The following is a 12,253-nucleotide window of genomic DNA, read 5'->3' as shown; positions in this document are numbered from 1 at the left end:
CCAGTGTTTATCATGGAGCAAGGAACAGTTGAGCTGAATGATAGTGGCAGCCCAGACCACTGCCAAATTACACAGGCCAGACAGAGTATCTCCTCCCCAGTGCAGCGGGGTTGTTACAGCAAGTGACAACCAGCTTGTGGGGGTACCACACCATGACTTCCTCTGCAGAGCATGGAACAGGCCAGTGATGTTCTTAATCTGACACTATAGTACCAGGTTTCCTCATCGCTGGGAGGCAGAGAAGACCTTTCAACACCGCCAGAAAGTAGCACCTGTCACATCGGAGGTATTTGCCAACTATCACTGCATTGGCTTCCCTAGCAGTTCAGAAGGTAAACTGTCAATGGCAGGAATAGCTTATAAATAGAAGAAACATCATTATTTATAATTATATGCAACCACTCTTCTTCACTAGAAGGAGAGCAAACCTGATCTTTGACACATAGGTTGGTGACGTGAGTCAGAGTGGGCTGACATGATACAAACAGAAGAAGCCCCTGAAAGAAATTTGTAAATGCAGTTCACCATCAATCTTTCTCATCAACTACGTTCATTCTGGGGCCAAGGGAATCGAGCCACTTGAAAAGACCAAGTATTTTCTAAGCGTGAGTGATTTTTGTTTTTCTGGTAGAGGTAGACGTCTCCAGGTAAACAAACTTCTTACAGAATCAGCTGTAATAAATCCGCACATGGCTCTTTTGCTCAGCCATTTCTTCCAAATGTCACATTGAATAATTCCAGTCAACAGAGCTGTAGACTCCGAATCATACAGGAATATGCGAGATAGAGTATACACGCCACACTGATGGGACCCCCTCAGGGGGGTGAGATACTTGGAGCTATTTTTGAAGAGACGAAAGAAGACAGGAAGGACGATGGGTTTCCGTGGAGCCATCTGCACTCAGCTTCCTAATCCTCTTTAAAGTCAAAGGCTCCTGGGCAAGATTTGGGTCCTGGTTCTGAGGGACACACATCAATGAAATACCTCCTAATCATGATAGGGTTCGTGGAGTTATAAAACCTTGAAATAATATTTTTATTTTTGTGCATGTCATATTATGTGCATTTATTTCACAGGGAAAATTTTCCTAGCTCTTTATAAAGATGCCAGAACCCAGCAGAGGTAAAGAAGCTCTAAATCAGGAAAATGGGCCAGCTGCTCGTGTCACTGTACTGAGGGGCTGTTATTTGTTTCATATTTAGGGTCCACTTGGAGAGGGCAAGGGGTTCCCTGGCCAGCAACTGTTCTGACATCCTCGTAAAACCTGGAGAATTCACTATGACTGCAGACAACAACAGCAACAACAAAATAATTGTTTCTTTTTCTTCTTTTTAAGGGTAAATTTCAAATGGACTACAAAAATTTTAAAAACAGAGATATTTGAACCTATTGTAGAGAGTGTATCTTATAATCTGATGTGACTTGATTTGGTTCTGCTTTCAGGAATTTCTCTACACCACTGTTGTTGTTGCATGCTGGTCAGATACAGCTGACTCATAGCTGATGCTCCAGGAGGTTTTCAGAGGCTGTCAACTGCCCAGGAGGACACTGTCCATCTTCCTCCTGCAGAGCTCCTGCAGGTGTATTCAAACTGCCTGCCTTTGGGTTTGCAGTGCAACTCCTTGCCCACAGAGCTAGGCCGGTTACAGTGCAACTCCTAGGCAACCAGTACTCCTTTCTATGCCTTTAGTCTTTAATATCCTAGGTCTCCCCTTCTTCCTCTAGATACACAGGGAAAGACTACATTTTAAAACCGATACACTGTTCTGCAGCAGACTATATAATTTCTTAAAACTACAGAATTAGGCAAATGATACCACGTTACATAAGATTCCAGCTGTCTGTGATCTGTCAGGCTCAACAACCACCACAGGTTCTAATGGAATAATAGGTAGTGATGAAAGGGAAAAGAAGAACGTCAAATAAAACAAACAACCTCCTCTCCCCTCAGCCAAATAAAAATAGCTGAGGCTGCTCCCTCCCTCACAACACTCATCACTTTCCTAAGGAAAGAAAAACCAGGAACGATAAAGAAGGTCAAGAGCTCCTGCCAACTTTGGAGACTCTCCTGGCATCAGTGAATCCAAGATGTGGGACAGTGTTCTAGTGTTCGATGTGCTAACAGTGAGATGGTACCAAGCGTCCGAGGAGCCGTCTCATCTCTCTGCCTATCCTGTGCAACACATGGCTGCTAAGTTGGAACTGACTTGAGGTGGGTTTCTGGAGGCTGTAAAACACAAGGGAGGTGACTGCCTATTTTCCCCCTCACAGAGCAGCTGGTGGATTCAACTTGTCAAAGAGGGGTCAGCTTTGGGTTAACACATGAACATGATGTCTCTTGATACATAAGGAGACCTGGCAGCAAAGAGCACATGCGATCGGGCTGCTAACTGAAAGGATGAGTGGTTTGAATTCACCAGCCCCGTTGTAAGAGAAAGAACAGTCTCCTCCTCTTGGGAACATGAAGAAAGAACCATGAGTCTGGACCAACTTGATGACAGTGGGTTTAGTTTTGTGGCGTCTCAATACACTGACTGGATGCAATGTTTACTGTCCTTTACACAATCTTAAAATGAAAGCTAAACCTTTAAAATACATTATCTATCTATCTATCTATCTATCTATCTATCCCCCGGACTTTTACCACTGCTAAGTATTTCCTGAGAAGTTCTGGTGGCGTAGTCTGTGGGGAGTTGTGCTGCTAACTGAAAGATGGTGTCTCTCTGGCAGTTCAAATCCAGCTGATACTCTTTGGGGAAAAGAGGAGTAGTTTTCAGCCTCTGGAAGCCCACTTAGAGGGTCAGCTACAAGGCATTTCTTACTTGGCGGCAATGAGCTGTGCTTCTGTGGTTTTTGTTTTAAATGTCTTAACGTACCTAGGTAGCATAAAGTCTGCACATTGGCACCAACGTAGGAGACAAAACTTGTGTTGAATACCGCTGTGCCTGACTCTGTGTGACCACAGACGGAGGGAGTGGGGATGATGAGTGAAGGATCTTACAATTGGTAAAATAATGATATTTTTTAGGAAATTCACTTTAAAAGTTGAGCTGGTCAAGGAAAGGGACTGTTTTCTATTTATTCTGTCTCCTGAGCAACTAACATAACACCTGGTACTTACTAGATGCTGAATAAATTTATTTTAATTGCATCCTTGCTTTTCTTGGTCACCTTTAGTTTTTACACAAAACACTCGTACTGAGCTCATGCCACTCTCTGAGCTAGAGTGATCCAAATTCCATTTTACTAGAAATGCTAAGCCATCTAACAGCCCTGGTTTCTTTTATAATAATGATACTTTTACATCTATTTTGAGGGAGACAGAGCAGAAATTTTCTTTTTCTATCCAGAGAGGAGAGCTGAATGATCCATTGAGAATGTGCCCTACTGCCATTCCATACAAAGAGTATGAGTCAAGCGAGGCAGTTAACATCTCCACAGGTTCATTCGGGTTTGCTTTTGATCAAATGAAGAAAGAAAAATGGAATTACTAGACATTTCTGAGAGATGAAATAATAAACTTCAAGGTTCAATCTCTCAAAATGAAGCTCAAGGTGAATTTTAAATTCATTAATTAATTTAAAAAAATCAACCCCATACAACGTAACGAACAGATTTCAGCTACACTTAAAATCATCCCCATACTGCCTGGACCCAAAAATACTGACTAGTTACCATCAGGTTGACTATAACTCATGGGGACTTGCATGTGTCAGAGTAGAATTTTACTCCATAGGATTTTCGATGACTGATTTTACACAGCAAATCTCCAGGTTTTCTTCTGAGACCTCTGTGAGTGGAACTAAATTACTAGACTTCTGGTTAGTTGTATGCATTAACTGTACTACTTAGAGTCTATAAAAAGTACTTTAAAACCAAACTCAGTGCCACTGAGTTGGCTCTGACCACTGAGTTTCCAAGGATTTATGGGTGGAGATTGCCCATCTCTCTCCCATAGAGAGCCTAGTGGATTAAAAATGGTTACCTTCTGGTTTAGCGGCTTACTATGTTATGCACTATGGCACCAGGGTTCAAAGAAATAATTTTTAAAGTCTATACAGCGAGCTGTGATGGCCTAGTGGTAAGGAGCTTTGCTGCCAACCCAAAGGCACATGGTTCAAAGCCATCCGCTGTTTTATGGAAGATGGGCAATTTGCTCTCATGCAAGTTATTGCCTTGGAAACCCACTGGAAGGTGAGCTATGAATTGGTTTCCATTAGCGACCACATGACAACAATAATAACTTATAGAAGTCAAGTTGGAAGCAATTCTTAGCTGACTGCCCAGTGGGTTTTCAGAGGCTATAAATCCTCAGAGCAGTTGGTAGATGTAAACCACTTGCCTTTGGGTTTGGCAGCACAGCTCATTACCCATTAGGCCACCAGAGCTCCTAAGAGATAATTAGCTATGATGAAAGTCCAGAAGACAATTTTTAAGAATCCAGTTTCCAACGTTAGTGATATAAATGGTAGTAAACATATTAAGCAAAACACATGAATTTAAAAGGATAATTTTCATTTTCAGATGCTTAATATTCAAATGATACAGATGCTAGTATATTAAAAATACTCAGAAGTATAAACTTAATAAGAAAGAAGAAATAGGAAAGTGAGGTTTGGATACTACAGGGAATATCTGTAGAAATGGTGCATGAAGGCATTTGTTACAGATTATATTACATACTAGCTCCTCTTTCAATATAAAAGTAGTCAGCACTGGGAACACTGTTTATATTAGATTTACAAATGCTCCTCTATCCAGGGAAGAGTTTCACTGAATAAATAATCAAATTACAAAATTTGTGTTTGCTACGCTAAATAAAGGATGCAGTTAGGAAAAGAGAAACAGACTGCAGATGGAAGCAATGAACTTCAGTTTTGATGAGAAAGAATTAAGTGCTTGATTACTAGCCAGAAGGTTGGTGGTTTGAATCCACGCAGAGGAATCTCGGAAGACAGGCGTGGTGATCTGCTTCCAGTAGGTGACATGTGCAAACCCTGTCGAGCACAAATCTGCTTTGCACACACATTGGATTGGACTCAGCTCAGTGACAGCTAACAACAATCACAGAACTTCAGTTACACAGTCATGCCCGTGTGGTACACTCGATTGATTTTATATGGCCTTTCTTGTTGTGATTTGTAACTTGTACCAAATGACTGGGTGACATTACACCAACAAGGTTTTCATGGTCCATCAAGGGGACTGGACAGCTTGCTAATAATACAAGGAAGGTGTAGAGCATCCTCTGGGGCCACTTATCACTCACTCAACTGCCACTGGTTTAGAACTCACTCGTAACTGACCCTCCAATGGGTTTCCAAGGCTATAAATAGACTGGGAGAAGATGAGAAGATTACGCATCTTTCTTCCCAGAAGGAGCTGGTGGATTCAAACAGCCAGAGTCCACCTCTCTACGGCCATCAGAGCTCTCTTTTGGAGAGCTGTTGTTGTTAAGTGCCACTGAGTAAACTACAACTCATAGCAAGACCATAAACAATGGATCTGAACCCCACCCTATCGTGTACCATTCTAACTATGAACTCACTGTTACAGTCAATGCTAATCTATCTGTTGAGGGTCTTCCTCTCTTTTGCTGACCCTCCTCACCTTTCCAAGCATGATGTCCTTTTCTTAGGACTGGCCCCTCCTAACAACATGCCCCAAGTATGTGAGATTAAGTGTCAATATTCTTGCCTCCCATATTTCTTTGTTCTTTTGGCAGTCCATGAGGTGTTTAATACCACAATCTGAATGGGGGATTGGTCAATTTTGTCCCTCCTGGTAAGCGTAAAATGAGCTATTCCAGAGTGGAAATGGGAGACTTCACTAATAGTGGAGGGTTGGGGGATAGAACTGGGAGCCTAGGGTATATTTTGGACACAGTGCTTCTTTGGTGGGAACCTTCCAGACTGAGGAGGCACACAGACGCGCACATGCGCGTGTGCATGCATACACCCCCATCAGTGAGTATTGCCTGCAAGTTCTGTGTGGTCATTGCAATGAGTTAAATGAGAAAGAGCTTTGGGTTGAAGGTATGGCTCGTGTCAGGACTAGTCAAGAGGTTGGAGAGAAGAGGCATGCCTGATCCCTGCCTCACAGGACCAGTTCTGACTGATGTCTATCTTGACTTTTTTTTCTCTGAAGTTGGATGACCACCAACGCATCATTTTTACAACTAGAAAGGACTGAAATAATCTTCAGTGTCTTGCCAGGCTATGTAAATACTGTTTAAACAAATAAATTAAAATGTTAGGTTTCAGCTTTTACAGACTTGTTGTTGTGTACATCGAGCCAGAACCGACCCATAGCTGACCCTCCAGTGGATTTTTAGAGGCAGTTAGAGGCACGGGAGGAGACTGCCCAAAGCAGACTGTTTACTGCCAACAAGCTAATGGAGGAAACCCCAAACAAACAGAGAAAAAATATGTGCCATCAAGTCACTTGTGACTCATAGCGACGCTATGTACAACAGCCCTAAATCCTGCTCTATCCTGTGCCAGTCGCACTGTCTCTGATACACTTACCCTCATTACCCTATTCATTGAATCAATCCACCTTATCGAGGGTCTTCCTCTTTTGTGCTGTCCCTCCGCCTTCCCAAGCATGATGTCCCTCTCCGTGGACTTGTCCTTCCTTGCAACAAGTCCAAAGTATGCCAGATGAAGCTTCAGAATCTTTGACTCAAGGAGCAGTTTGGTCTCACCCTCTCTAGGATGAGCCTGTTTGTTTGTTCTCCTAGAAGTCCTGGCATATTCAATACTCTTCTCCAGCACCACAGCTCAAAGGCATCAATTCTCCTTCTATCATCCCTCATCAATTTCCAGGTTTCTGATGCACAACAAGTAATTTCAAAGACTATATAGCCTTTATCAGGCACACTTTTGTCTCCAAACTGACATCGTTACTTTGGAGAAGTCCCTGACAGCAGACTTTCCCAATGTAATTCGTCTTTTAATTGCCTTGCTACTGATACCAAGAGTGTTGATTGTGGTGCCAAGCAAACTAAAGCTGTTAGTAATATCAATCTTTTCACCACAGTAGGATATATATTTAAAAAAAAATCCACAATGTTTTAAATGTTTCATTACTAAAACAATTTTTTTCTCTACTAGTTTATTTACAAAACTCGAATACAAATTCGAACAAATTATTTTAATTTCCCTCACCCCCCTATCAAATTGTACAACCCAATGATTAATCCCCCCTTCTCCCTGCACATCCACATCCCTCTGCTTCCAGCCTCTCCCACCCCTCCTGGGTCCTTATACTCATTCTACAATAAAGGTTTTATACAATATTTATCCTTGTGGGACTGAGTTAGTTCACTCAGCATAATGCTCTCTAATCCCTCCCAAGTTAGGTAATAATTTAAACTCCTACTTTCATTAACTGAGCATGTACACATTTTCATAATGATGTTATTTGCTAGTTCTTTCCAGCAAGAGAAAGAGGTGGTGTTCTGCTTCTTTAAGAATTCACAGCCTTGGAAACAATATGTCCAGTTCTATTCTGTCCTACAGGACTACAATAAGTCAGTTGATGTGAAGGCAGTGAATTTTTAATGGTGTGCTAGAAGAGTATAGAGTTATTTTGAGGGAGTACACTTCAGAATAATCCAGGAGGTATTAAAAGAAAATGGAAAGAGTATACAGAGTCCTTGTACCAAAAGGAATTGGCGGGCACAGAAGAATTTCATGAAACAGCGTATGATCAAGAGCCTGTGGTGATGAAGGAAGAAGGTTAAGCTGCTCTGAAAGAACTGGCAAAAAAACAAGGCCCCAGGATTTAATAGTATACCAATTGATATATTTCAACAAATAGATGCTGCCTTAGATGTGCTGACCAAGTTGTGCCAAGAAATCTGAAGGACAGCCACTTGGCCAATGGACTGGAAGAGATCTATTATTTGTTCCCATTCGAAAGAAGGGTGACCCAACAGAGTGTGAAAATTATAAAAAAATATAATTGATTTCACATGTAAGCTAGATTCTGCTGAAGATTATCCAAAAATAACTGGAACAGCACATTAGTAGAGAACTGCCAGAAGTGAAGACTGGGTTTAGAAGAGGTTGTGGTACTAGGGATATTGTAGCTAATGTTAGATGGCTCTTGGCTGAAAGCAGGGAGTACCAGAAGAATATATATCTGTGTTTCATTGACTATGCAAAGGCAATTGACTTTGTGGACCACATGTGGCTGACTCTGAGAAGAATGGGAATCCCAGAACACTTGATTGTGCTTATGTGAAACCTATAATTGGACCAGGAGGCAAGTTATCAGAATAAAGTGAGGGAACACTGCATGGTTCAAAATTGGGAAGGGTGTATGCCAGGGAAGTGTCCTATCTACATACCTTTTCAATCTATATGCAGAACAGATTATCCAGGAGACTGGGCTGTATGAGGAGAAATGTGGTATCAGGATTGGAGGAAGACCCATCAACAATCTGCGTTATACAGATAACACAACCCTGCTTGCTGAAACTGGGGAAGACCTGAACGGCTTGCTGCAGAAGATCAAGGACTGCAGTCTTCAATATGGATTGAAGCTCAATACTAAGAAAACAAATATTCTCACCACTGGGCCAACTGGTAGCATCAGGATGGTTGGGGAAGAGATTGAGATTGTTCACAGCTTTAGTTTGATTGGCTCCATGGTCAACACTCTTGGCACAAGCAGCCAGGAAATTAAAAAGCGTGTTGTGATGGGAAAACCTGCAGTTAAAGACCTCTCTGAGCAAAAATGTCAGTCTGGAGACTAAGGTGCACCTGATAAAGGCCATGGTCTTTAAAATCACTTGTTATGTGTCAGAGAGCTGGACAATGACTAGGGATGATAGAAGGAGAATTGATGTCTTTGAGCTGTGGTGTTGGAGAAGAGTAGTGAATATACTGTGGACTGCTAAGAGAAGAAAAAGGTTCATCCTGGAGAGAGTTAAACCAGGCTGCTCCTTGGAGGCAAGGATTCTGAAGCTTCATATGACATACTTTGGACTTGTTGCAAGAAAGACCAGTCCTTGGGAAGGCAGAAGGACAGCACAAGAGAGGAAGACCCTTGATGAGATGGATTGAGTCAGTGAGTGGGGTAATGAGGATAGGTGTGTCAGAGACAGTAAGATTGGCACAGGATAGAGCAGGATTTAGGGCTGTTGTACATAGGGTGACTGAGTTGCAGGTGACTTCACAGCACATACCACCACGACCACCACCACCACTTCAGAATGAGATACAACTCATTACCAATGATTAGATTTTGAGTCACAGCATCTCTCTTTTCTGTTTCTAAGGCTGGAAATCTTAGCAGGTTGTTGCTGTTATGTGCTGCTGAGTCAACTATGACAGGTTGTTGTTGTTAGGTGCTGTCAAGTAGAATACCACTCAAAATACCCTATGAACAACTGATCTGAACCCTGTTCTATCTTGTTCCATCGTCACACTTCCTGACACACTAGAGCCCCTTGCGGCAGTGTGTCAGGGTTGTATTCTCTCTATATACCTATTTAATCCATATGCTGAGCAAATTATTCGAGAAACCGGAGTCTACAAAGAGGAATGTGGCTCAGAAACAGCCTATATTCCTCTTACCAAGCTGCTAGTGAATTCAAACCAAACTGCTGGAGTTGTGCAGCATTTTGATCAGTGACACACATGCTTATAGCCTACACCACTAGAGCTCCTTCAGAATGTGGCTGTGCTGCTTAAATCCTGGTGAACAGAAGACCTCTTTGATCGTATGTTGTTGAATAATATATATTAAAACTTAGCACCAAGAACTACTCAGATGACAGAACCACATACATTTAAAACATAGAAATTATTTCAAAGGCAAAATGAAACAGTGATACCTTAACCACTGTATGTGTGTGTATAATGCTATTATATATATAAATTATACACTTTTATGACTCAGTGGCACTTAACAACAACAACAACGAGAGAACTCAGTGGGCCTAGTGGACAGAAAGTGATGCTACCAAGCCAGAGGTGGGTGATTTTAACCTGCAGCCCTCAGACCTGGTTTTAATTGTTTTGGTCAAACATTCTTCTAAGCGGTATAGCATTGGTCTGTCCATTTGCTGTACAAAGGTAACTTGTGGTTGCTGTGATGCTAAACACTGTGACAGTAATGTGTCAAATGCGAGAATTGTTACCCATAGTGGACAGTGTTTGGTGGAGCTCTCCGATTAAAACAAGCTTGGAAGCAGGAGTGGCATTCACTTCCCAAATAGCTTGCCTCCGAAAACTCTATGAACTTGGAGAAATGAAGAAAGTTATATGAGTGTTGGTTGCTATGAGCTGTCTACAACTCTACAGCACTTAACAAAAACAACAACAATAACATAAATATTCTATGTATTTCACTCTTCAAGGGTGTTCTGGTGGCGCAGCCCACAGAAAGTTGCACTGTTAACACAATACTCTCTTGAGATTCAAATCCACTAGTGGCCCCACAGAAGATAAATGGGCACTTTGAAATCCATCAAAGGGTCAGCTATGAGTAGGTTCTGACTTGATGAAAATGAGTGATTGTTTTCATGAAGTTCAAATTTCCAACACTAGAATAATAACTAAGAGTTAAAATACACACACCTACAATAATAAGTTTAAACTCTGCCAGTGTGGAAGCCTTAATGAGTATTATATATTTTGACTGATTTTGTATGACAATATTGAGTCACAATATTATATGAAAAATCAATGGGCGTGGTTTCTTCACAGAGTTTGACTCCAACAATCATTGCACATCCACCCACGACCAGAGAAGCACTTAGGAGACTCTGCTTCGCAGTCAAGTAGACCAGGGCCTGACTTCCAGCTTGAACTTACCGGTAAATTCAAGCATTGTGAGCCTTCGTTCCAAATGTAGATAATACTTGTCTTATGGTTATGACTTCAAGGTAGGTTGTTTTTATATGCCCTTGAGTCAGAACTGACTCACAGCTGACCCTCCATTGAGTTTTCAGGGTCTGTAAACTGTACAGGCCTATTTTTCTCCTGTAGAGCCACTGGTGGACATGAACTCTCTGCCTTTGGGTTGGTAATGCAATGCCTTACCTATTAGGCCATGAGAACAAACTAGACACAGCATGGGGTTCTGGCATTTACTAAGAGAGCCTGGGCAATAAAAAAATCAGAATGAGCTTTGACTAGCTGAGTATACAAAGTGGTTGGAACACCTTGTCTGCAGCCAAATATTGGTTATTAGTCTTTCTAGATCTCTGAGTGGTGCAAACCATTTGCTTTAAAATACTAATGTAAACACTAACCTGAAGGTTGCTTGTTCAAATCCACCCAGAAGAAAGAAAAATCCACTGCTTCTGTGTCAGTTAGACTCCTTTTTTTTTCTCTGTTAGACTTCTAAAGCTGTAAATCTTTAGGAAAGGGGACTGCCCACATTGCTTTTTTGCAGGAGCTGGTGGATTCAACTGTTAGCCTTTCTACTAGCAGCCAAACACTGCACACTCTCCCTTCTAAGGGCTCATTAGAAGAAGAAAAATAACAAAACAAAGGCCTTGCAAATCTTCTCTTGTAAAGGCTGTTGCTATTGGCAGTTACTGTCAATGCTATCTCATGATGACCTCATATATTACAAAGATTCCTCCAAACCAAACCTACTGCTATAGACTACTTCAGACCTAATGCTATGCCAACTCAAGGTGACTCCTGACTGCCTTATGGAGTTTCCAAGGTTGTACATTCTTATAGATGGTTATTAGCAAATCTCCCCTCAGAGCAGCTGGTAGGTTTCAAGCATCATCCTTTCAGTATTGACTCAGCACTTTATCCAAAGCCTCATTGTTAATAGAGCTGATAGGCTGTCATGTTAGACTGATCTCACAGGAAATGCACAGTGGAGATTCTAAGGATAGTGTAGAATTAGATAAGGTTTCCATCTGCTGGACACAGGGTCGCCACGAGTTGACGTGGATTTGATGGCACCTAACAATAAAGGCAACACTCTTCAAGAAAACCTTATAGAACAATTCTGGTCTATAATTCACGTAGCCACCATGAGTTGCAATCAAGTGCAGCAAATTTTGGGTTTTATTAATTGAGATTTATACATTTTAATGAGTAGGGAAGCCCAAGATCCTGAGATCAACCATACAGTATATGTTCTTAGAGCTTCATTTGTTACTCTGTATGTGTGTGTATGTTTGGAGAAGAGGGGTTTGGTTGGAGATCACTTTTGTTTTAACTCTAATTTATCCTCATACTAAACTAGTTTTGTCACAAACAAAATGATACC

The 12,253-nt window shown here is 41.5% G+C and overlaps 1 protein-coding gene across 1 annotated transcript in view; it reads right to left on the bottom strand.

Moving 5' to 3' along the window:
* The window catches only part of LOC102862545 (uncharacterized protein C1orf21-like), a 210,115-nt gene that overhangs the window by 16,722 nt on the left and 181,140 nt on the right, over positions 1-12,253 (bottom strand). The window lies entirely within an intron of this gene.

The sequence above is a fragment of the Elephantulus edwardii genome, unplaced genomic scaffold (genome assembly GCF_000299155.1).
Source record: "Elephantulus edwardii isolate Elephantulus edwardi_28Jun2011 unplaced genomic scaffold, EleEdw1.0 scaffold00061, whole genome shotgun sequence".
In the NCBI taxonomy this organism is placed as follows: Eukaryota; Metazoa; Chordata; class Mammalia; order Macroscelidea; family Macroscelididae; genus Elephantulus; species Elephantulus edwardii.
Note: the sequence above shows the minus strand (reverse complement) of the source record. Positions and strands in the feature narration are given on the sequence as shown.